The sequence below is a fragment of the Dermacentor variabilis genome, chromosome 1, assembly GCF_050947875.1.
Source record: "Dermacentor variabilis isolate Ectoservices chromosome 1, ASM5094787v1, whole genome shotgun sequence".
NCBI classification, from domain to species: domain Eukaryota; kingdom Metazoa; phylum Arthropoda; class Arachnida; order Ixodida; family Ixodidae; genus Dermacentor; species Dermacentor variabilis.
The window spans coordinates 287,296,675-287,322,389 of record NC_134568.1 but is presented as its reverse complement, the minus strand read 5'-3'; the positions used below and the strand labels follow the sequence as shown (position 1 = coordinate 287,322,389).

Here is a 25,715-nt window from a genome sequence, read left to right as displayed (position 1 = left end):
TTTTGGTGTGTTGTTAATTTGAAAAAAAATGGTTGTTTGAGCCTTGTGCACCAGATCGTACACCTGCCTCTTGTTGCAGCGGGAGCAAAAAGGGGGATAGCAACTTAGTTAGGTTGATTTGGATTATGGCCTTGTCTGGTGTTTGACGGGAGACAGAGGGCACTTGTTCGTGTTGGGTGTTGCCTTTTGCCGGTCGGTTTTGCAAGCTGCAGAACGACCAACCGGGACCAGTGGCGACAAGCAAGGGCTTAGGAACGAGCCGAGCGGAGCTGGTCGAGGTGCCTTGGCGACAACGCGGTGAGCAGAGCTCCTGTCCTGGCGAGTGGGACCTGGGCACGTGAAGTTACCTGGCGTCCGGACACTGGACGTGAACTTGGACGAGCCTGACGAACGTGCGCGCCTGGCATCCGAGCCACGTGGAGGCATCTCGTCTTCTCGGCACCTTATCTGATGGCGGGGATACTGTTGTGTCATTACCACCAGCCCGCAATCCGAATCTACAAGATGCAGAATTTATCCTGCGAACGCCCTTTGGACAAACCCGGGGTTGCGCCGAAAGGCACAGTGCCCTAACTCTCCCTTGACAAGTCAAGATGCTGAGCCGTCAGGCAGCGGCATCCTGAGGAGAAGAATCGACAAGCGACATGTTCAAACGTGCAACAAAGTGCTAGACAGCCCGGCGCCATATTTCCTTTTCCCTAGAGGTCACCGCGCACGGCAACATTGAAGCGGGTGGCCAGCGCGGTCGCTGGTTGGACCTCTCGGACGACCGTCGAGTGTTGGCTTTGTATTGGGCCGTTTGAGTGGCAATCGTTTCTCGGGGCTTTATAAGCCCCGACGCCGCCGCCGGGAGAACCGGATCCACCGACCCACCGGGAGCGAGTGCCGCTCTGGAGTGGAGTGAGATGTGTCACGCGTTGGAGTCTCACCGGACGTCGCCGAGCGGGAACAGTCGCGTTTGCTGTTAGCTCTCGGCCCCCGTGCCGATCCGATCCTATCTTGTCCTGTATAACGGCCTGTATGTAGTGTATAAAACCCCTTTCGTTATTCTCACCGACGCCTGACTCGGAGTCTTCGCTACCAACGCTCTGTCACGAAACGGGTGACGAGCGCTACGGGACCACCTCAAAGTCGTGACAGCGCACAACAAAAGAAAGCACCTTTCCCTGTGTGCGCTGTGTACGCAGACACTCAGCAGTGGTGCACGCAAGGTGATGTTTAACATCAACTCACCACTCTCGTGTTCGACTAAGCGTTGAAGAAATTAAGCTTTAGCCGTCAACATCACCGGTAATTATCACCAATCAAAGCATCCAGCACGGAATGCTCCGCTTAGATCGATTCCCACAATGCGTGGGATCTGCATAATTTATTGTAACATATTGCTGCTATAAGCTCGCACGATCTGGTGCCCCCATTCGTCCAAGATAATGTTATTTCAACGTGATGAGAACGTTATTGACTTACCCTTACACATTTATATACTTCGGCAACAGACGTCCTCAGCAGCGACAATTTGTCAAGGCGGCCCAAACAGGCACCCAGAGCCAGCTAACATTCGATAGTATGAACGCAGGTACGCATGGCTCGCCTCTGGGAGCGTCTAAAGGAAATGATATTCTAGCTTGAGTAACTTGTGCTTTTGACACGTGACACCACTGTGAAGTGTAGAAGAGGTCCTATTCTGAATATAAGATCAGTAACTATTTTAGCACAAAAGAAAAAAAAAAACACAGAAGTGCAAGAAACGGCCACCAAACATTTCTGGTGGAAGCAGGTATATTGGGCAAGGTCAAAGCTTCGCTTGGCGATCCCCGTGCCTGCACTGTGATCGGGGGCGAAACCCGCCAGAATCTCAGCGGGCCTTTTAAGTGACGGTCCCTTAGCGCCAGCACCCCGTGGCGGCATGTCATAGGATGCGTGCGGCAGCCAAGCGTGGCCGAGACAGCGTGCACAGCTGCGCGCGCCGGCAGCGCGGTGGGCCGTCCTCCTCCGCGCGCGAGGACGTCGGCGGCGCGCGGAGAGAACGCGGAAAGGTTGCGCGCTCGCGAACGGCGAAGCGAGCGCGTCGCCGACGGGTGCCGCCGTGTGGCGACCGTGAGCCCCGAGGTTGCGGCCTTCCCCGCTGCAGCCGCCAGCCCAAGTTTGAGCGTCGTCTCGAGCAGTTGGCGCGCGCGCACGGTCCCGCCACGCGACGGAGAGTAGTCTCCGCTGACGGCACAGAGCGACTTCGATTTCCGATTACGGCACATCGCGGGCTCACTTTTTGACGACGACGACGCAGGTGAGTGCGCGGCGCGCGGCGGCAACAATCAGACCGAGTGTGTCTGGCTGCGGCGGCTGTCGTCTGCTGCTGCTGCTGTTTTTTGCTGGGCTCCCAACCTCTCCCTATTGCGCCTGGATGAAAGGGCTTCGCCGCTTCCCCGGCGTTGGCGGGAACTTGCTTCCCGAGATTAGGAGGCGCTGTTTTTACCCCGGAATATCGACGCGCCCCGCGAAGAAACGCGAAGAGTGGCTGGCACGTTCGAGTTTTTGTGCCCTCTCTTCTCACCCTACGACAATTGCGCGCCTTTCTACGGCGGCGGCAACGACTCATTGACTTGCGAATCATGGGTTGTCAGTGTGTGAGATGTAGGCGCTCGCCTTGTCGCCGCCTTGTTCGGCAACAGGGGGTGCGCGCATTTACGCTCCGAGTTTGGTCTGACCATTGCGAGCAGACTTCTCTGCGTGCTCCGAGTCGCACGACGGCGGTGACACGATTGTTTAAGGAAAATAAACGCGGAAACAAACGAATTTGCCAGCCCGGTCCCTATGTTTTTTTTTTTCAGTGATTATAAGTGGAACGGAAAGTCAACGCAAGCATGAGCTGCAAAATCAGAGCTAGCACCTCGTCATGTGGGTTCTTCCTTCGTAATTCTGGGCCGCTATGACATTGCGAGACAATAATTAATCGAGCGATTGTTATCACTTTCTTATCATTTACCGCTTGCGATCAGCCGATGCTGCTGGTAACGCTGGCTGAACGCCGCTGGAACCACTGACGAAACGCGAAAAGCCTAAGAATAGCAATAGAATCGTTCCACTAGCCCGCCCTATAGGGTAAATACCTAAACAATCTCACCGAAATCACTCTGGAAATCTGTTTTGAGACATTTTCAAACCGCCGTGAAGAATTCATGGTTCGGTGTTTTGCTCGTATTTTTGCAGCTTGGCTTTAGTTCTTTTTGCTTTTGTACAGTGGTAACGGAAAAAGAACAATGCAACTAACCACTCCACTTGCAAGGCCGCTCGATCCAAAAGCACAAGGTGCGGCCCGCTGCGTCGCGCCTGAACGGCGTCTCAGGCCTAGTTCTCCGTGCGCCCGCTGCGGCGCCACCGCTCGGGGATGGCTGCTGATAGGGAGCGCCTTCACAGCTGCCTCGGCACACGCAATCTCCACTCCAGTCAAGGCGTAAATAATGCGTTTTATATTTGGAAATTGCAGACAAAATCTTTTAAGCCGTCATTGGAAGTGCTGATTACGCCACAAACGCCAACAGATTGTCACAGGTGTGGAAATCTGGGCAACCGTCACGGATAGCGTTCAGGCGTATTAAGAACGCTATCCGTGACGGTTGCCCGTACGATGCACGACCGGGCGGTGCGCTTCCATCGAGAGGTTCTGCTTGAAATAATCTATCAGTACTTTTATTCACTTCTCGTGAACGCGTACGCAAAGTAAGAACTTTACATAGGGAGAACTTGTACAGAGTTTCCCAAGTAATGCAAACTAACTTAGATGAAATAAAAGCGCTTATCATTGCAAATAATCATCAGTAGATTGTTTCTCATGAAAACGAAGCATGTTGAGTGATGCTAGAGGTTATCTAAGGAGTGCGCCCCTTTTAACGAAGCTTCAAAAGGCCTCTGCTTCGAACATGCTCATACCCTTTATTTGAGCACGCTTTCCGTAAAACACATTCCCGCAGGATTCTTTCATTGTAGGCAGGTTTTTTTTCCTCTGAAGTGGCCACTTGGTTGCTGATAAAAACAGCAGCTTGTCTCCTTTTTCCGCTCTTTGTAATACCTGAACAAAGGACTGAATTTCGTTGTTGTTTTCATAAACTAAGAGGCCGTTTTTCATTTCGTCCCTTTCGGACTGCAATTTTTTCAACTCTTCTCCTTAACGCGCAACTTTTTTTTTTTAATCTCTTGACTGCTTTCTTTGACTGTTCTAGGACGTCCACAATATCTAATGTAGTTTGGCAGGCCTGGTCAACAGAAAAACTACGTTCAGAGCATGATTCTAAGACAGTCTCTGGAACTAGAGCTTCCACCTCGTCGCTGAGAAACTGCAAGGCACTTTCGATGTTGGGGCTTTCTCCTGAGCTGCCGCAATTATCGCTTGCCTCAACTACTGTGGGATCAGTAAAGTTTCTTCGATGGCGTTTTTTGGGCTGCACATTCTCTTTTTGCAGGTACTGTGGTTATTTGCAAAACGCGATCGGTACCGCATTCGGAAGCAGGAGCCTAAGTTTCGTGTTCCTTTTGTAGTCACTTTCTGTAAAGTGCAGGGAACATACCAGAGACATATCGTTCGGTTCCCACTTGCTTCCTTTTCCCGACACTCCTTGGCGAGAGATATTTTTTAGCCACGCTTCTCGACGCTCCAAGTCGCAGGGGAACTAGTGATATTTCACAGTCGGGTCCTTCTTGGAATTTCTGTCGCAGAGTGGCACACAACAGTTGCGTGGCATCGCGCCACATGAACGAGGCTGGCTACGGCACACACGCACACCGAAGAGCCTTAACAACGCACAGCAAACACAGGCAAACTTGCTCACACACACGCACGCGAAAAAGCACGAGATTGATGCATATCGCACGAGGCAAACACGTTCTGACGCGAACCGTCTTGCTCACACACACGCACGCGAAAGAGCACGAGATTAGTGCATAGAGCACGAGGCAAACACGTTCTGACGCGAGAACCAACGCCCGCTTAGCCCCGGCGCGAAGTCGCGAAAGCATCCCCGAGCAGTGGCGCCCTCACCAAGAAAAGCGGTCGCAACTGTAAACTCGGCCGAGACGCGCCCGCCTATTGTGCGCGGCGCGACGTAGCTGGCCGCACCTTGCTTTGCATCGAGCGGCCGTGCCACTTGTATACATAGTGTAAAAGTACGAATGGAACTGTCACCTCGTATTACGTTCTTTTCACCTTGTAAATTTGGGGCAAAACGATATATTAAGTGTGCGAGATGGAGGATGCCGGGTGGGGGTGGGGGGGTGGTGGTGGTGGTGCTATAGTTTCTGCCCGCTATCGTTTATCTATAATTTCTTAAAATTGATTGTCTGCCGTAGGGCACGATCACCACTGACGTACTTATGCAGTTAAGTACGGTCATTTATCGACCCTCGTGTTTAAAACATCAGGTTGAAATGCGCCATTTTGCAGAATCAAGAAGTTGAACTAAAGTATCACGTTTGTATCTGATACCGTAACGTTGATCGGGGGAACCAGCCGGTAAAACATAAAGTGTGACCGCCTCGATTATACGTTGGCAACCTGCTTTCCTGAAAATAAAGTAACACTTATCAATCGAATAATTCCCAAAGAAGCACTCGAAAATGCGGCGAATTAATTGTCGTGAGTGACCAAGGCACGAAAGCTTCGTATTAGTGAGTTTGTTATCTGTTATCAGATTCGTTTCACATCCATGCACCCAAATATTCGTTCCAACTGCCATTTGTCACTGTGGCATTCATTCAAATTCCTATAGGTTCGTGTCACTGCAGTGTCACTTCGTTGCTACCACAGATAGCGTACATCTGTTTTTTCTGTTTAGGATGTGGGTGTCATGCAGTAACCCAGTGAAACACTCTCACTTTATGTCTGCACAGTTTCCTCTAACTTCACTATAGCTACCACGCAGTTTCCTCATATATTTTGGTCATCGCGCACGTGTGTATTCACCTACATAAAAAGACTCCGCAACTGGTTACTGGACAAAGGGCCATCCCCCTTATCACCTTTTCTTTTCTCTTTCTTTTTATTTTTCTTTTTTTAATGGAAGCTATACATTTCGCACTGAAAGCCAGCGCATTTGTTGTCGCAGTCCGCGCGGTTTTGGCGAAACGCAGAGACGCGGTGGGGTGCGCTGGCAGTGCTCATCGCAGTGGTTGAATACCGCCCCGTCCGAGATTCCCGCAGCAGCGCGCGCTTGGCCGAGGTCCAAGCCCGGAGATGTCTCTAAATATACGCCGCTACGAGACGCCGCGCAGGGTTGAGATGCTTCTTGTGGTTTACGTCGCAGTTGCTTTTTGTGATTTTATTTTTGCTTGTACTGGGAGGATACAAAACAGCGAGAATGTGGAAAAGGACCGCGTATCGAGATCAGACTAGTAATGTGTATATATATATATATATATATATATATATATATATATATATATATATATATATATATATATATATATATATATATATATATATCGCGCATCAAGATCAGACTAGTAATATATATATATATATATATATATTGTCTGGGTGTCTGGGTGTCTGGGTGTTTAGGGCGTGCGTATGTTGGTCGGATGGCAATTAAGGTTATTTGTGCCTAAATCTCCTTCGCCGAGGAGCGCGATATTAATTCAACTAGGCTCGGTTAAAATGTATTTCGGCCTTATTTTCGGCCACTCGACAAAGTCCTCGTCAAAATCAAATTATGAGATTCAGAGAGAGAGAGAGAGAGAGAGAGGTAAAGGAAAGACATGGAGGTTAACCAGAGATTATTTCCGGTTGGCTACCCTGTACCGGGGGAGGGGCAAAGTGATGCGATAGGTGAGAGAGAGAAAAAGGATAAAGAAAGAAAAGAAAACTACACACACACACACACACACGCGATACAGAACTGTTTCTGTGGGCACTGTCACGAAGTCTGTGAAGGCGTTCCTAGTACGTGTTACGCGCTGTCACCGTCTAATCCGTCACACAGTGTGCAGTCACAATTTGTCACAAAGTCCCGTGTCTTTTAAATAACGCATCAGCGCCTTCATAACGGATTGCGCTGATGTTCGCGTAGGCCAATTTCCAAGGATGTTTTCCGTTATTGGGCGCTTGTCCAGTTGGTCTAGGGTGGCTGAGAGGGCTGCTGTTTGCGAGTTGAAGCGAGGGCACTCACAAAGGAGGTGCGCGATTGTTTCGTTGCACCCGCAGAAGTCACAAAGTGGGCTGTTGGCCATTCCGATAAGAAAGGGGCGCGGATTTGAAAATGCTACTCCAAGCCATAGACGGACTAGAAGGGTGCAGTTACGTCGTGGAAGGTCGGGCTTAATACAGAGCTGTAAATTAGGGTCCAGGGTATGAATGCGTGCTCTTGTGAATTTGGAGGAATTCCAATGAGCTAATGTTAGGTCACGTGCAAATGCAGAAAGTTTTTTCGCTGCGTCGGCCCTCGAAAGAGCAATGGCAACGCAGTTGGCGCCGTCATGGGCAGATCGGGCAGCTGCGTCGGCTCGATCATTGTCATGTATGTCACAGTGACTAGGCAACCACTGATATATTATATCGTGTCCTTCGTCAACTATGCGATGGTGGACTTCTCTGATCTCTGCGACGAGCTGTAGTGTTCATGTGATCCATGGCGCATTGCTGAGAGTACAGTCTGTAGGGCTGCCTTGGAATCACAGAAGATTGACCACGCATGGGGGGGTTCTTCCTGAATGAAATGAAGAGCCGCACGCAGGGCTACCAGTTCCGCAGCTTTCGTTGATGATACATGTGACGCTTTTAGCTGTATTTTGACGGATATTCTTGGTATCACCACAGCGGCAGCTGCACTTGCAGATGTGACTGAGCCATCGATGTAAACGTGTACGCGTCCACTGTGCACCTCATGTAAAAGTCCTATAATGTGACCTGCTTCAGGGCAAATGACGGCATGTTAGCTTTCTTCGTGATTCCTGGGATGGTGAGTCGTATTTCAGGTTTGTGCAAGCACCATAAAGGTGAGGATGGTCTTGCTGCAGGCATGTAGTTCGATGCCAACGAGGTACGACTGGCAACAATTATACGGCTGAAAGTTGTATACGTGGCCTTTCTGCGGGTAAAGCAGCAAGCTGGTGAGAAGGTAGTCGGGCAACGTGCCGAATATGCGGCCTGAGAGCGTCGTTTGCCAATTACGTTGATATCCGGTGATCTCGAGCTATGACAATCGTTGCCGCTGTAGATGCACACCTCGGAAGACCGAGACACGGCCTTGGGGCTTGAGCTTGTAGTCCCTGGAGTACACGCAGGTTTGTTTTGCACGTGTTACCAAGCACAGGGAGGACGCATCTTGCGAAACCGAGGAACAAGGCGTTATAAAGCTGCAGCATTGACCGCACCGATGTGCCCCATGACTTTCTGCCGAGAAATTTGAGGAGATGTATCATTGTCACTAACCTCCTCTTTAGGTATGAAACGTGTGGGCTCCATGATAGGTCGCGGTCGATAATTACCCCTAAAAAGGGGTGTTTCCGTGCGTTTGCAATTGCTTGTTCATTGACACTTAAAGAGTAAGGCTTCATTGCCTTCCGAGTGAATGTAACAAGGCAGCATTTCTCTGAAGATAGCTCCACGTTCTTTTTTCGCAAGTACAGTGATGTTAAAGTAGCTGCCTTTTGTAGCCTTGGTCGTACCTGCAGTCGTGTTACAGCAGACGCCCAAATGCAGATGTCGTCAGCATAGATTGATACTTGAACTGTGTTGGGCAAGCACAGTTCCATTTCCATTCTCGTGAAACCAAACCCTGGCGCCAATACTCGTTGTAAGGTTTAGCAGCATGGAGTCGTGCTTTCTGCCCAAGATTGCCGAACTAGGCCAACAAGCACTAGGTTGAATAGCGTCGGACACCCCCCACCCCCCCCCAACACCCCGCCTTGCGGTACTCCACGGAATATTTGGTGTTGAGTCGTGGCGCCATCCTCGGTCATCACGAAGAAATGCCTGTCGGTCAAATAACTACAGAGCCACTGAAAAGTGCGGCCACCGATTCCGGCTTCAATCAGAGCATCTATAATGGCAAAATGTGCTATATTATCATAGGCGCCTTTTATGTCTAGGAATAATGCCGCAGTGAGTCGTTTCAGACGTTTTTGATACTGAACAAACGTAACCAAATCGATGACATTATCTATGGATGAGCGTTCACGCCGGAAGCCAGCCATAGCATCTGCGTACACGTTGTTTGGACCCGGACTGCTGGTACGATCTGTTGGGAACTCGGCGCTGACGCCCGTGGTTGTACCTGGGTCGCAAGCCCCAAGGGTAGCGTTGGCCTGGCGGCCTGGGGTACAACTGCAAGCATCCGAAGGTCCCGGCAAAGCATGAGTCGACAGGTAACAACGAAACAACTTGTTTATTTTAACATCGCAAAGAGTTGGCGGTCAGGTTTGACCGAAGTAGAGAGACGGGAGAGCACTTCACTCAACGGAAGAAATCGGAGCCCTCCTCTGGCGTCCGGGGGCAGCTGTTTTTATACTCTCGCAGTTGAGGGCAAGAAGGAACCCCTCAAAAGACGAGCACGTGAATGTACAATGGGCTAATGGTGACGCACACTGTCGTAGCGATGCCGTAGCACCATGTCGTGGCGCTGCGCACGATCTCGTAGCACCTGGTCGTGGCGCTGCGCAGCACACTGTCGTGGCGCTGCCGGTCGGACACAATGACTGTAACGAGAAGATGGTCCCTGCTTTGGCATCGCCTGTTTCGGGCACAATGACTGGAACGAGATCCCTGCTTTGGCATCGCCTGTTTCGGGCCCAATAACTGGAATGAGATCCCTGCTTTGGCATCGCCTGTTTCGGGCACAATGACTGGAACGAAATCCCTAGGCGGTCGCATCGCCGCAGACGCGCCTGGAAACACCTGGCGATGAGTGTTGCGGTGACGACGATCGGGCCAAAATGTCCGCCGCCCCGCCGCCGTCGCGCCGGCAAAACCACGTGTCGCAGGCGAAACGCAACAGACCGCCCCGCCGGGGAAAGGAGATCCCGATGGACAGGGGACTGCATCCGCTGTCCGGAGGGATGTCGCTCGATGATGCTCATAACCGAAGTCGGGCGTCCCTTGACGTTTCTTGAGCGCAGCGCACAGAGAAGGCCTCGTTCTCTCGTTCAGGTTCGCACGGGACACTGCAAAGTGACTTCGGGAGAGTTCACATTTTTGTTCTCGTTCCCGGCAAGCGTTAGAACTACGCTGAAAACTCAACCGCTCAGTCAGCAAGCACGGCACAACCCTCACTAAGCCCTGCCAGGCTCTTTCCCCTTTTTATACCACTGCCTAGTTCCTTACAGTAGTCTAGCATCACTCAGAACGCGTCCACAAATTGAAAAATTGCACTAGAAAGCATATCATCACTTTGAAACACTAAACAAAAGCAATATGTTAAAAAAAATCCTGCCTCAGGAAGAAAAACATCAGTAACAAACAATTTTGAGGCTGATTCCTACGTTAGGGGCTTCGACTTAAGCCATCGGCGTTACCGTTGAGACTCCCCTTTTTGTAACGCACCTCAAAGGAATATTGTTGTAAAGCGAGGCTCCAGCGCAGGAGGCGGCCATTTTTGGGAGAGATGGTCTGCAGCCATTGGAGAGGGCAGTGATCTGTCTCAATGATAAACCTCGAGCCGGCTAGATAGCATGACAATTTCTGAACGGCCCACACGAGACATGCACACTCTTTCTCGGTGGCGCTATACGCCTGCTCACGACTGGTCAGCTTACGACTAGCATACAGGACGGGGTGTTCTACTTCCATCGTAGCTGCAGAATCGCGAAGCACTCGGCACTCTTTCCCGTTCACGAGGAGGTCTCGCATGTAAGGCTCGAGAAGCTTCATGTTCTCGTCCGTGCTGCCTATTGAAAAAAACACAACTTTTGGTGTTGTTTCCGGACACTGCGCCGAAAAGTGACCCGGCTTCTGGCACGTATAACACAAGCGCGCTCGCCTCATCTCGAACCGCTTTCTGCGTTTGGCTGCCGCCGTCTCTTTACGTTTGGTCGGACTGCTTTCACTCGCATCCGCACTACGCGTGTCCCCCTTAAATCTCATGGGCGTGAACCTTGGCCTCTCAGACTTGGAGCCAAATTCACCCTTTTGACCGTCCTTAGCTCCGCGAGCTCGACGCGTCACAAACTCCTCGGCTAGCTCAGCGGCTCTAGCCACCGTACTCACGTCTGGCCTATCCAAGACCCAGTATCGCACGTTCTCCGGTAACCGACTATAAAACTGTTCTAGCCCGAAACACTGCAGAACTTTATCGTGGTCACCAAACGCTTTCTCTTCTTTGAGCCACTCCTGCATGTTCGACATAAGCCTATACGCAAACTCTGTATATGACTCACTTTTGCCTTTCTCATTTTCCCGAAACTTCCGACGGAACGCTTCCGCAGACAGCCGGTACTTTTTTAGCAGACTCGATTTTACTTTGTCGAAATCCTCTGCTTCCTCTCTATCCAAGCGAGCGACTACGTCGGCCGCCTCGCCGGGTAACAAAGTGAGCAAGCGCTGTGGCCACGTTTCCCGAGAGAACCCCTGCTTCTCGCACGTTCGCTCAAAGTTAACCAGGAACAAACCAATGTCCTCTCCAAGCTTAAACGGCCGCATCAGGTCAGTCATTTTGAACAATACGCGTTCTCCTGCACCGTGTGCCTGACTTCCATTACGAGCGCGTTCCATCTCTACCTCGAGACGCTTCATTTCCAAAGCGTGTTCGCGCTCTTCTTTTTTCTCTTGTTGCTCTCGCTTTTTCTGTTCTTTACGTTCACGCTCTTCTTTTTCTGTCTCCCTCTCTTCAATAGTCTCAAGGCATTCCGACAGCTCGTCATCCTCAGCCTCTAACTCAAGAATAGCCTTTAGCAGTTCAGGTTTTCTTAGTTTGTCTGAGACATCCAGACCCAACTCTCTTGCAAGCTCCAACAATTTCGGTTTGCGCAACGACTTCAAATCCATGGCTGCTCTGAATGCTGCTTTCTCTACTGCTTATTATTGTCTTGCCGCAAACTAACCCGGCAGCAACGACAACCACAATTACCAGCTCTGTTTCTGACACTAACAAAAGCCTGGCAAAGCTCAGAAGACGAAAGTCCCGCACTCACCTAACCTCGCAGGCAGGAATTCCGCGCAGTCGTTCCGCTGCAGGCAACCAGTCGTCACACAGGGCTCGTTGCACTGCTCCCGGATCGTCGTTGAGCTGCTCAGCATACTGTCAACTGCATCTCTTTGCTGCTGGCCTCCGTTGTCGCGATCTCGCCGCTGGCAGACCGTTGTTTGAAGTCGTAGGCGATCTCACCGCTGGCAACCAGATGTTTCGGATCTGGACTGCTGGTACGATCTGTTGGGAACTCGGCGCTGACGCCCGTGGTTGTACCTGGGTCGCAAGCCCCAAGGGTAGCGTTGGCCTGGCGGCCTGGGGTACAACTGCAAGCATCCGAAGGTCCCGGCAAAGCATGAGTCGACAGGTAACAACGAAACAACTTGTTTATTTTAACATCGCAAAGAGTTGGCGGTCAGGTTTGACCGAAGTAGAGAGACGGGAGAGCACTTCACTCAACGGAAGAAATCGGAGCCCTCCTCTGGCGTCCGGGGGCAGCTGTTTTTATACTCTCGCAGTTGAGGGCAAGAAGGAACCCCTCAAAAGACGAGCACGTGAATGTACAATGGGCTAATGGTGACGCACACTGTCGTAGCGATGCCGTAGCACCATGTCGTGGCGCTGCGCACGATCTCGTAGCACCTGGTCGTGGCGCTGCGCAGCACACTGTCGTGGCGCTGCCGGTCGGACACAATGACTGTAACGAGAAGATGGTCCCTGCTTTGGCATCGCCTGTTTCGGGCACAATGACTGGAACGAGATCCCTGCTTTGGCATCGCCTGTTTCGGGCCCAATAACTGGAATGAGATCCCTGCTTTGGCATCGCCTGTTTCGGGCACAATGACTGGAACGAAATCCCTAGGCGGTCGCATCGCCGCAGACGCGCCTGGAAACACCTGGCGATGAGTGTTGCGGTGACGACGATCGGGCCAAAATGTCCGCCGCCCCGCCGCCGTCGCGCCGGCAAAACCACGTGTCGCAGGCGAAACGCAACAACGTTGTAATTTTCCAGGTACCATTCTAGGCACGTCAAAATCATTCTTTCCATTATTTTCCCTATGCAACTGGCCAGAGCGATGGGGCGGTACGATGACAAGTTTAACGGTGATTTACCAGGTTTGAGAAGTGGAACCAAGCGGCTGCATTTCCATTCACGTGGAACCAAACCGTTGCGCCAAGACTCGTTGTAATGGTTTAGCAGCATGGAGTCGGGCTTTCTGCCCAAGATTAGCGAGCGCCGCATAGGTGACGCCGTCCGGCCCAGGTGACGAAGAGCGCCTGCAAGTAGCCAGTGCCGCTTCAAACTCCTCCACCGAAAACATTACATCCCTGCTCTTTATTTCATCCCGATAAAAATGCTTCGCGCTTACTAGTCCGCGCCAAAATGTGCCGCTGTTGGCTAGCACGTGGAAATGCGGTACATCTTGTCCACCCTGAAGGGCGGAGCAGAGGCCTTCAGGTGACCCTTTGTTTCAGCCGGCCAAGGTGGCAAGCCAGAACAGCCAGTGTTGCGTTGTGGCGCGATGTCGCTTGCGGGTCACTTACCTCCTTCATCACCGTACACATTAAAGCGCGTTTCTCGTGCTCACGTTGGAGGTCGGTGGAATTGAAGATGTGGAACCGACATCATATTGTCGAAGTAGGTGCACGATAACTCTTTGGATCGTTCCTGGGTCGTTTTCCTGGATTAATTGATCAATGAGGTCACTCGGGCATCTCTCGTCAATCGGTCAAATCCCTTGGAATATTTCACTGTGTCAGCCGACCCGTAGCGTTTACCTGGAATAAGACCCTCGAAGTGGTTCTCGCTCTTTAAATCGCTGGGGAGTGAGAAGGACTCCATATCTACATGCGAAATGAGCTTCATCGGGCTAGTCAGCACAGCTTTGGCCAGGCGCGTAGTGGAAAGAAAAAAAGAACGCAGCGCAAAGCAAGAGTCCTTTAATTTGTAATGGTGAAATAACCTTACCTATCTCGTTGGCCTACTTGGTGATACGTTACAAGTACATACAACGCGGTCAGACGAGGATGGGGGCGAAAACAAGAACAGAGCTGCGTTCCGTCTCGTTCTCTCCTCTGCCCTCGCGTCATCGCGCTGTATACGGGATTGTAATGGGAGCAACGGTGCGAGAGGAAAGCTCTCGTGTAATGCATTTCTCCTCGACCACGTGTTTAGCGCTGTGTTTCGCGCGTGCCCATATAGGGCTCGTTTTTTATCAGCGACTGCCGACACTTGTTTGCCTGTGACGGGGAAAAAAAAGAAAGATGAAGGAATGGCGAGGGGGAGTTTCTCTGTTGCTCGAAATCCATCGTCCAGCGGCCTGCTTATAGCACTGGAATGGCGACAGACACTTGGGTTTAATTGAACGGGTCATGATGGGACAGGCGACAGCGGGACAACTAATGATCTTGACTTGGCTCGTCCGCAAATGGTGACTATCGTCTTGAAGCTGGGCGTGTTGTCGCGTAGTGATGGCGTCCGTACTAAAGGTCGGTCGTTAACTGAACGATCTATCTTTGCGGGACAGCAATAAAGGTAAGACGTGTTCTTACTTTTATTTCTGTTTCGCTTTCCGCATGCTGAACTTAGCTTTCTTTCTCTGGGCAAAAGTCTGGCGCCTTGCCTTGTGATATGCTCAAATCACATTGAGATCCGTGCTGCTTCCTTTCGCTGGTATCTCTTTCAGATTTCGCAGAAAGCTTATCCGAAATGGCGCTCTTGTAGGGCCATTCGTGCCCCATGATTGATACCGTAACTGATAACACATATGCGCTCACCGAGTCCGGTAGATTGCAATAGCAGAATAATGATTTCACGGTCTACTGCTGGGATGACGAGTCACATCTGTGTCGAAGGATGCCGGTCGTTGAACTTGTTGAGCGCAGCGGTGAGTGATACCGTCACCGCAGTGGTTCCAGGTTGCGGTGTCGGCCATCCCTAGGTGGAAGGCGAAGGTAATGGTGAACACCACGCTCAACCATAGTGTGCGTAAATGGGCAGCGTCTATTCGTTGCAGCATTGATGGTAACCTATGGCTTAAGGTATGATCCAGGGAATATAGTCGTGTTGCGACCTCATTCCAATCAGATAGCGTGCACCAACGGCATGCACTTCCTTATTTATTTATTTTTTTTATTTCTCTCTCCCCCTCCCTTCCTTCACACTCCCTTTTTCCCCAGCCCCGTCCATGGTAGCGAACCGAAAACTTGTATCTGCTTAACCTCCCTGCCTTTCTTCTGTCTCTCAAATCATACTCAAACGTAAGTAAAGGTGCTAATGTGCTTTCAAGCGGTAACGAATAGCCCAGAAGACGGCACGACGAATCGCATAGACAAATATTTTGGTTAGATACTGGTTGTTCGTCGTTGTTGTGTTTTCCTGCCCTACGCTTCGTCGAGAGCGGGAAGATGCTCAGGTTAGACAAACACTTTAGACAAAGATTAGTTACTAGTTAACGTTGTGTTTGTCGACCCTAAGCTTCGTGCCGTGCTTTGCACTTCGTTGTTTGTTCCCGTTTTAGAAGTTGCCCAATAAAGGCCGGATTAATAACTGAAATGCGGAGAGAGGGGTCTAATGAACTTGATCAGCACATCACCCTTTGCTGATGATGCCTTGTTACATAGGCACGCAAGCAGGACCTCTTCAGCACAACACTTGTGTACAGTCACCTTAAACACCATGAACATAATAGTAATTAAAGAGCGCCAAAGCAGGCGATGACTTAATAAAGTGCACACACGAAGGTCTAACTACTTGAGTCGCTTCTATTCTAAGCACATTTTCACGCATGCATACATTACTGTATGCATGCGTTTACTTCATCGTAAGAGACCACGGCTAGTGCGTCTGCGAGTTCAAAAGAGCATGCACTCGAGAACCACGTGGTCAAAAGGCTCAAAAATCGCCCCTTTTGCAAGTAGTACATTCGCTTGCATAAGGTACAACGACAATTCCACTTTCATCACATAACAGCTTTGCTGCCATGCGCGTTTATTTATGCTTACCAGTTTTTCCGCCTCGGTGAAGTGCAACGCACTACAAACGCAGGGACATGTACTGCTGCGAAATCATTACCAAGTTAAAGGACCCGATCTGCTCATTTATCCGATATAACAATAAAGAAGGAAAAAAGAAGAACGTTTAGGCAACGATACATGCAGTTCCGAAAGCAGTACATAAAAGTAAATGACGAATCATATCGCCCCCCTCCCCACACACACGCATTGTACTTAATACAATAAATAAAAGTACACGTGCCCAGTGCCCACTGTTGACCCTGATAGCCCGAAATGATTCTTTCACTACCAGTACACCTCTAATGGAACGATCGAGCATCATCTATCATGCGCTCAAGCAAAGCGAGTACTTTTTAGTTCTCGACCCAACACAATTCGACGTGCGTCATTCGGTTTTACTCACGATAGGCTCCAGGATGTACGACAAGGCTTGATCAGCAGCAAGCACTCAGTTGATCGTGAATATAAGTATTGCAGTTTGTCGTGCAACGGAGAACCAGGCTTCGATGCGGGGGCTCTCGTATTACAGACAACGTCGCATGGCTTAAGTAATACACCAAGACAGCGCGTCGCGCTTTCCTTTCACTTTCCCAATCCCAAGTAGCGCGCTTTGCTTTCCTTTTTCACGACGAGAAACGTGGTTATCCAAGCCCAATGTGCAGTGCTCGCATTCAGAACAGATTGTACATGTCCTCGCAATATTGGAGCATGTATAAGCTTCGCGCTTTGTTTTGTTTCCATCTGCGAAGAAACAGGGCGCTGAAAGCTTTGTCCTGTCGCGTTTTTCGTCGCGCCGCTCTCTGAGGAATGATGTGGAACCGAGTCGGTTGGTAAACATGCTTCTATTCGGCGCTAAATTAAAATATGTACGGCGACGTCGACTATCGCATTCTTTTGCCAGTAGGTCTCGAACGGTTATTTTATCATCAGTGAACGGGCGCCGCTGCCTTGAAGAGGCAATGCAGGCGCCTTCCATATAGCTGCACCACTTACAGCGTAGTGCTGTATAGTTGGTCTGGAAACTCAACATGGCACGCTCGCGTAACGCAAAACTGGGCTGCACACGACTAATTTAGCGTGGGCGTCTGCATGCAGCTATGCGTGAATGTAGTTTTCAATCTTATGTCAACCATATGTTATCGGGTTACCGGTGTTTTTAAAACGGCAGCGGAAACTACCCGGAATTCTAATGGCCTATAAGAGGTCCACAGAACTCCACTTCCGTGTGGATCGTGCGAAAAGTTGAAAAATATTCACATTTTAGACGTCAAGTACGGAGCACACTTGACTTGTGTGCGTATACGAATGATACAATAAAGCAGATACAAACATAGATATGTTTCTCAAGGAAGGCCAAAGCCAAGCTTCCGTTACAGCAAAAAGCAAGGAACATGACTGATTCATTTCGCCCTAACATCTTAATTATAATTTTGATGAGACGCCTTTCGCCTTTCTTTTCATCAGACTGCATAAAATCCGTTGCTGGTGCCTTCCAGACGAAGTGAGAGGTGCTCCACTTATCTCATGGACCTCTCGAGCCTTAAACAAAGAAATGCAAGTGTATGGTGTGCGCGTAAAAAATGTCTGCCCGGTTCTTCGTGTGTGTTGTACTTGTTCCAGCCCCAGGATCAACGACGGAGGTCGTTCTGCTCTTAGGCACATGGAATTTACGAGCAGCCTTCCCCCCGCGAGGAACTTGGCTGACTACTTCCGCATGAATAGAGCACCAGTGCATTATTCTGAACAAATACCGCCATAGAAGATGACCTCTGCCACGGGGCCATTTCCCAGCCTGGTGCTGGCTGCAGTAAAAAAAATGCCCCTGCTAATTATACGAAATTTGAAATGTAGGTCATTGTCTGTAAACGAGAGTCACTACGTAGTTAGTAGCTAGCTGGGTATAGGCATGTATATATAAGCACCACGCATTGGCCAGATGGCGTTGCGGCTGTTGCAGCTTCCTACAGGTGTTGCCGGCGCCAGCCGCTTGGATTACTACGGATCTGAGACCGCCCGTTTCATAGCTTGCTGGAACTTGATGAACGAAACCTTTCAAGATCCACGCCGGCGGCATATTTCATGTTCCTTCGCCATCATTTCCTGTATGTAGTCATGCACTGCATGCAAGGTTGTAGTATACCGTCGCAGAATGAGCAAACGTTTGCCTCGAGATGAACAACGGCTGGAGGGCGTCGTTATTGGGTAACGTCGCCTGCAAGATATGCTCCTTCTGTTCGCTAGGCTGTGCCAGTGGTCTGGCGCTGCTATCAGATGTATAGCATGAAAAGCTTGAGAGCACGGTGCCTATAACTCTTTATAGCGCCGCATTTTACTGCTGCTTTTTAGCGCCGCATTTTACAACTGTTGCGCCCGTCCGTTTTGTCCTTTCGGATACGCAGTCGTGTCGCCATACTCAGTCCACCTCCTCATCCCACGAGCTTCACCTTCTCTGGCGAAGAAAAACAAGACTTGGTCCACCACGGGCCCCTGGGGATCCAACTCGTACCCATGCCCCAACGTGCAGAGAGGAGCTGAACGGGGCGTGAATCACTGAGCTGTCGCGTAGACGTTCGCTCTTGGCAATTTCTGCGGCGTTCTGTGCCCCACGCAGGCTGTGCACGTATTCTGGAGACCGAGGCGGTCACTACTATGCTGCAGCGAATGAAGACGCCGTCGTGCGCATCGCAAGACAAAGCTGTTATTGTGAAGGTGGCGGTGTCCGATATCATGTTGCTATATCGCCGCAGTCGGAGCAATTGCTCAAGTTATCTAATATTGCTTCTTTTGCCTCGGCGTCGACATACCCGTCTACGCCTCGTCCATTTATCATAAGCATATATATATATATGCTTATGATAAAGCAGCAGGGAAACCGAGAGGTTCGATTTTTATATACAGGGTGTTTTTTTCTTTTTAGAGCATACATCTTTTTTTATAAAAACGATATCACCGTGAGACACATGTCTTCGCAAACGAGCTGTATACGGCGAAGCGGAAATACTTTGCCGCTGCTTAAGTTACCTTTAAGACTAATCAACAAACATTTTATTAATTATCCTTTGTTAAAAATTAAATTATGGGGTTTTACGTGCCAAAGCCGCTCTCTGATTATGAGGCACGCCGTAGTGGGGGACTCCGGAAATTTCGACCACCTGGGGTTCTTTAACGTGCACCTAAATCTCACCCGTGCACCTAAAGTACACGGGTGTTTTCGCCCCCATCGAAATGCGGCCGCCGTGGCCGGGATTCGATCCCGCGACCTCGTGCTCAGCAGCCCAACACCATAGCCACTGAGCAACTACGGCGGGTTAATTACCCTTTGTATTAGTGCCTTAGGGGGCAGTTGTTTAAATGGCGAATATGAAGGCGGTCACATTTTAATGCCCTCTCATTTTTTTTAAATACCTTGAAAATCGCACCTAAGTTCGAGGTATTTATCATCGAATTTCAACGCTAAATCAGGCAATAGCTAAACTGACCGCCGCAGGAGCGCAGAAAATGTGGCCCCGCTGTCATATCAGACGGAACCGTCCAGTGAGGGCAAGCGCGATGAAGCTTGAAACTGAACGTCTCGGGTCAAACGCGGCACCAACTGTTACGCACGCTTTGCCTGGCAAGTCTTGTGCCGCTGTGTGTCGGGTCAGGATTTGCCGCGGCACGCTGTCATTCAAAACTTCGCCCCCCCCCCCCCCACACACACACACGGGGCGTTGCCGTCTGAGGCGCTCTGTCTCGATATTGCCTGGCTTTGGCCTTCAATTTCGATTATGAATATCTCAAATTGCGCGTAATTTTTTGTATTTCTTAGAAAAATGAGTATATCATAAATTGCGAATCCGTACAAGTTTCCTATATAAACAACTGCCCTCAAATTAATCATAAGAAAGATAACTCACGATTTTTTGTTAATTAGTATTTTCAGAGTTACTTAGCCAGCGGCAAGGTATTTCTGTCTCGTCGCAGAGCTCGTATGCGAAGATGACAGGTGTCTTACGGTCACCATGCTTCTTTATAAAAAAAATCTGTCTAAAAATTAAAAACACCACCCTGTTACACATTTGAAAACATCACTTTGCGCATACTTGTTAAAAAGGTGACGCGGTCCTGCGGCTATGCGCCACAGAACTGCCAACAATTCGGTCGAGCGACGTGGCCACGCTGGCGCACGAAAGCCGCCTGTGGGACGTGCGCCTATGCCACCCGAAGGGGACGACGACAAGGAGAGGCGGCACGAGCGCGCACCAGCGAGATTTTGTCGAAGGCGATGCACTGGCGAGTGCAGCACGGGGCTGCGAAAGCTCGTGCCCAATGAGCAAGCTCCACGGCAACGCGAGGAAATTAATGTAAAGGAAGAAGGAAATCACTCGGAGGCGCCGCTGCTTTCAAGCTCATCATCATCGCCACCAGCCCAAGACTTTCGGCGAGCGAAAGGTGAAGAAAGTAGCGGCGATTCGTGGCCGATCCCGCATAGTGGGTAGGAGCCGCACTTGGAGGCAAACAAACACTCCGTGGCCGCGGCAGGCTCCGACCTAGGCACGAGTATCTATCTCCCAATGGTTGGCGGACGTCGCAAGGGCGTCCATCCCGGGTCAGCTGGCATCTACAGTACCCTGAACCGGCCGGTGAACGTCGACAGATCGTCCGGCCGCAACCTGTACCGCAACCGCGGACCACGTCTCAACACGTCTTTCGGATGCCCCTGCATGCCTCGGACGTTCCTCGACCTGACTAGACGTTGCACCCAGCTCCCCGGTGGCGTTTGCATGACAGTTGCTAAGGGCTCTAAATGTTGGCACGTGTATCCTCTGTCTCTTTGGGCGTGTTTTCCGTAGTGCATGTTTGGCATAGGGTTCAGTGAGCGTAGTTTCTGTGTGTTTTGTATAAAACTCTCTCTCTCTCTCTCTCTCTCTCTCTCTCTCTCTCTCTCTCTCTCTCTCTCTTTTTTTTTTTTTTTTTTTTTTTGAGGGACAACTAACACAAGTCACACAACCGCGTTGTGACACAGGAGGCTACATCATTTACTTTTCGTCCGCCGTTTGCGTCCCCCTGGGGCTACAAATGGTGCGCTGCGGTTCCTTGGGTCGTATTTCGTAACGATCAACTCTACTTTCCCTTTACAGTTGGCTGAGGCCATAACAGTTTCCGGCATTGTTGTAAGAAACTCTGTAGCTGGGACGTCGCCGAGCCGCAGTTATAGCGAAGACTTCTTACTCAGCGCCGATAATGGTAAGAAAATAATTTTAAAAAAAAAACGAATGGATCGTTAGCTCGCTAGAAGGAACTATACCGGCCCCACCAAGATGAAATGCTCCGCCGAATAGGCGCAATCGTCGCACGACACGTGAACGTCACTTAGTTAATTGGCAGCATCTTTAGGAGCACCCGTGTTGTGGCGGGTAAGCGACGGGCTAATCAGTAAACGGCAGGTTAATTATTACAGCTTGGTATTTAATTGAGGAGAATATGGATGAAAACAAGCAACAAGGGTTAGTCGGGGCCGTATCGCGCCAACGTCTTCTCTTTTCTCTCATTTATATATATAAAAAAAGAACATCGAAAGCAAAATAAGCGAGTTTCATACAGGAAGAATAATTCGTTCGTCTCTTTAATATATATATATATATATATATATATTTGGCTACTAAGCTGTTGCGAATACTTTGCTTGCTTTTTTTTTTTCGTATATCCTACAGCTGCTTTAATCCTAATGATCTTAGGGAGGGATTTAAACTATGCATGCGCGCATGGGGGCTGAGGTTCTTAGCAAAAGTTGTTCGCGCCCACTTCCCTTCGAATCTTTAGTCAGGACGCCTCGTTAATTTAGCGCCAGACGTCCGCTTGGGCTCAGCTCGGAAAAAAGAGACGCCAAGATTAGGACGGAAGATCGGGTGATGCACGAAGCATGGCGCCAGTGTTTACTATTAAAGCACTGAGAACGTCGGATTAAAGAGGACCTTCGAAGCTATAGGGAAAGGAACGACCTAAGGCTGAGGGGGCTATACGCGTAACGATTGCGAGGGCAAACACGGTGACGCGAGTTGATCCGTTTAAAGTCTTCTCTGGACACAGCTCACGTTGCCTGGTAGCTTTTTCCGAACTACAACTTTACCGCTGCGCTCGGCTCTTATCGCGCTGCTTTGAGCCGTAATGTCGCTACGCATTGAACGCAGTTGCCAAAATCAGTGGCATATGCCGATGAAGCTGGTCGGGTCTTTCGACGTGTGCTAGGCAGTTAGTGAGGGAGCGTGCAGGAAACGTAACAGCCCCCCCCCCCCCCCCAACCTCCGAGGCCCCTACAAAAGCTGCACCCATGAGCGCTATGTCCTGAGCTGTTTTGACGGCTGCAAGTTACAACTTACCTCATTCAGAAATGTTCATTTGTTCTCGACAGCAGAGTGTGTCCTCACTTCTTTCCCTATCAGCGGAACTAATACGCTTGGATTGTAGCACACACGCTGTACTATCGCAACGATATGTGCACTTTTCACGAAAGTGGCCAGTCGCAACAATAACAGTGAGAGCAATTTGTCTGCTACCTGTTTCTTGGTCGAGCCTGGGTGCACCACAGTCCCGTGAAGAGTAACAGCCAACACAAAGAAAAAGAAATTGATTGAGAGAGAGAGAGAGAGATACATGACTCACAGTTATGCTAAGAAATGCCAGTTTACTTGCGACCAGCTCATCATATCGCGTGCGGCCCATGTTGCCGGCCGCTACCTTGCACTGAACTCTACAGAACGAAATATACTGCGGCGATTTTTTAAAAAAAAAATTTGCGAAGACTTCTCGAATTAATTTTTTTGCATATGAATAGTTCAACTGCATGTACACGCAGCGTGCGTGATCGAGCTGTGATTAAACAGACACGAGTCTCTCCGATAAATGTTCATCGCATGCGCAGACTTTTACGATTGTGTACATCATTCCCCTCTGAATCGACAGGAACGCCATTTCCATTAAGGCCGGGCGATAAATCAGTTAACTTTGGATTAATCGGTTCATGCATTAATGGTAATGCTTTTTTGATCGCGATTAGTCGTTTGAGATCGCATGAGCGAAACCACTCGAAACTTACTCGATGAGACGGCCATTACTTCCACGAGAAATCAAAATGCTTAATTGAATAATTAACATAAATACACTAATTAACCATTGCTGCTGACCCGCAGACGTAACAGGTTGTTTAATTGTGTCAGGGATAAAAGCGTGTAATACAGCGGCTGTGTCACCTGTACTGTCAATCGTCCGTCGATATCTATGTCTGGTTCTTGCACATCACTTTTGAACGCGCCCAATCGCGCAATGCTTGATGTAGCAGCATTTGTCCGTGTGCAATAATGTCCAATGTTCCGCTTCTGCGGCTGCGGTGGGTGCGCACTATCTGCTTTGCACACGCCGTTTGACAAAGACGATCGGTAAAAAGGCACCTATAGCTGTCAGATTACGAAGTGGTCAACCTGAGAATGCGAGCATGCAATGGCACATGGACGACGAACATATTAGATAGTTAGATGGATAAACTTTATTGAAAGAATAATCGGAAAAACCGCTAATGGTCGGGGCCCCTATAGTCCAGGGCTCCGCTGGCTCTTGCCATCTTCTCAGCTCTCTTTATCAGCTTCAGCTGGTCGTCGGTCGGCCGAGCTGGACAGCAGTGCCTCCCATTACTCCCTCGTGGTGTTCGTGTCTGGGCGTTTTATGTTGTGTAGTGTGCACTCCCACGTAATGTGGTATAGGGTTGGTGTGGCCCCACACCACGGGCATTCGTCCCTGTAGGTATTCGTCCCTGTATTAGAAGTCTCTAGCGCAGTATTCATGCATGAAGCGGGACTGCGCACTTACAATTTATTTTTCACGACTATAAGACTGTGGAGGCAAGCCATGCAAATAAAGAAAGAAGAAGAACGCACGAAAGCTTAGCACGCTATGCGCATACACACCGTATTAATAATTTTCATTCTCGTGGATGAGTAACAATTTTCATTCTCATGGATAAGTAGTAATATTATCAGCATGTTTTCTTTAATATATTTTTAGCATTAAAAATGGCACATATAGTTGTGGACGACAAGCTCCTTCGTTATGGTTATTTATTACTGTAGTATTAATATCCGTTTATGACCTTATCCTTAATTTTACACAATTATTTTTCATTTTGTTTCTACTACCTCCCGATTCACGGCGGGTATTCCATAGTGGGTTGCGCCGTTTCCCTGAGGAACAACCGACCAACTTGTTCAGTCAGCCAAGTTTTTTTTCTTCTGCTTCAACATAGCAAGGGTTGGCAACTGTGGTCACGCAGTCAAATCGGAGAAACTGTGGAACATCTCTCGTTCTCGCTCACCGTATAGGCCTTAAAGGTGAGCCCAATCAGTCGAAATCATTCCTTCGATAAACCCCGCTCAGTTGGAGTTGAGAAAGACGCTGCAACGACTTGTTCGCCGACAGAAGACCTTTTGCGGCGAGAAAGGCATGCCGCGCAAAAATGCCGCGGGCAGCGTGTCGGTGAGTGCGCGGCAGATGGCGGCTGCTGGTGCGAGCTCCACGGGCCGGGTGACCAGCAAAGAAGAAGAGCAGATCGGAGAGAGCCTTCGAACGATGCCGGGCGGTGGTCACTACGCTGCTCGCCGACGCCGCGGTGCAACCCTGCGCCAAGGTCGGGGGGCCGTCGCAAATTCTTGGAGGTCTCGGCAGAATCGCTACCAGGACATGCAGGACGCCCTGGATGGAAACCGGGATGGAGAGAACTTTGTGGAAAACGCTACTGGACCCAAGGTAACCGTGTTCCCTGATGCGCGGCCTTCTGCGGTTTTGGCAGGGAAACTGGGGGCGCCGTTGGGTCCACAGAGTGAATACGTATACCTTCTGGGTGCTTGAATACGCGTTCCATTTTCAGCGCAGGACCTCGTCTGGCCCTGGAGCCTCTTCTGAGCGCTACCGCAACAGCGGCTGCAAGTGCAAAGGTGAGGCCACGCGAACTTGCAAGGCGCCGCACCGTCGCGAATGTGTGTGTGCGCGCGTGTGTGGGGGGTGGGTGGGGGAGGCGGGGCTACTTTAGACTACTGCTTGAAGCACCGCAAGGGCCAGCCTGCGTGCGTATACGATACCTTAGAAAATCATGAACATTTATTATTATTATTGCGCTGGAACGGGGTGCTTCGATGCGACACTATTGTTATTCTTGCAGCCGGCTGCAGGTGCTCATCTGCAGCAGTGGGATACTCGGAACAGCCGGCAGTTAAGATCGAACCAGAAGGGCCGGAAGAAATTCAATCTGCTCGTAACATTTACCCGTACAGCATCTGCGACGACTGTCGTGCCCGCCTCGGCAAGGAGTTCGACGGCCGAGCGGAAAGCTGCGCCATGGCTCTCTTGGAGCTCCGCTATGGTGCGGCCGCTCGCGAAACAAGCCTGAGCAGCGGCGACGGCACCCACCACGGTGAACGAGAGAGACCGATGGAGAACTTATCAGGTCCCAGTGTGCGCCACACCTCGCCAAAGCCGCTGCTTCTAGCTCAGGTCTCGCCGGCTGCCAGCGATGCAGATCAGGCCATGGTGTCTCTACTCAAGGGGGTGGCTAAACGCCGC

The 25,715-nt window shown here is 50.1% G+C and overlaps 1 protein-coding gene across 2 annotated transcripts in view; it reads left to right on the top strand.

Moving 5' to 3' along the window:
• The first annotated feature begins 1,998 nt into the window (after positions 1-1,998).
• Positions 1,999-25,715, top strand: part of LOC142566709 (oxysterol-binding protein-related protein 6-like) — a 147,555-nt gene continuing 123,838 nt past the window's right edge. For both annotated transcript variants that reach the window (XM_075677557.1, XM_075677575.1), the window contains exon 1: positions 1,999-2,284. The gene's annotated coding sequence lies outside the window, so the exon portion shown is untranslated. The remainder of the gene's footprint in view (positions 2,285-25,715) is intronic.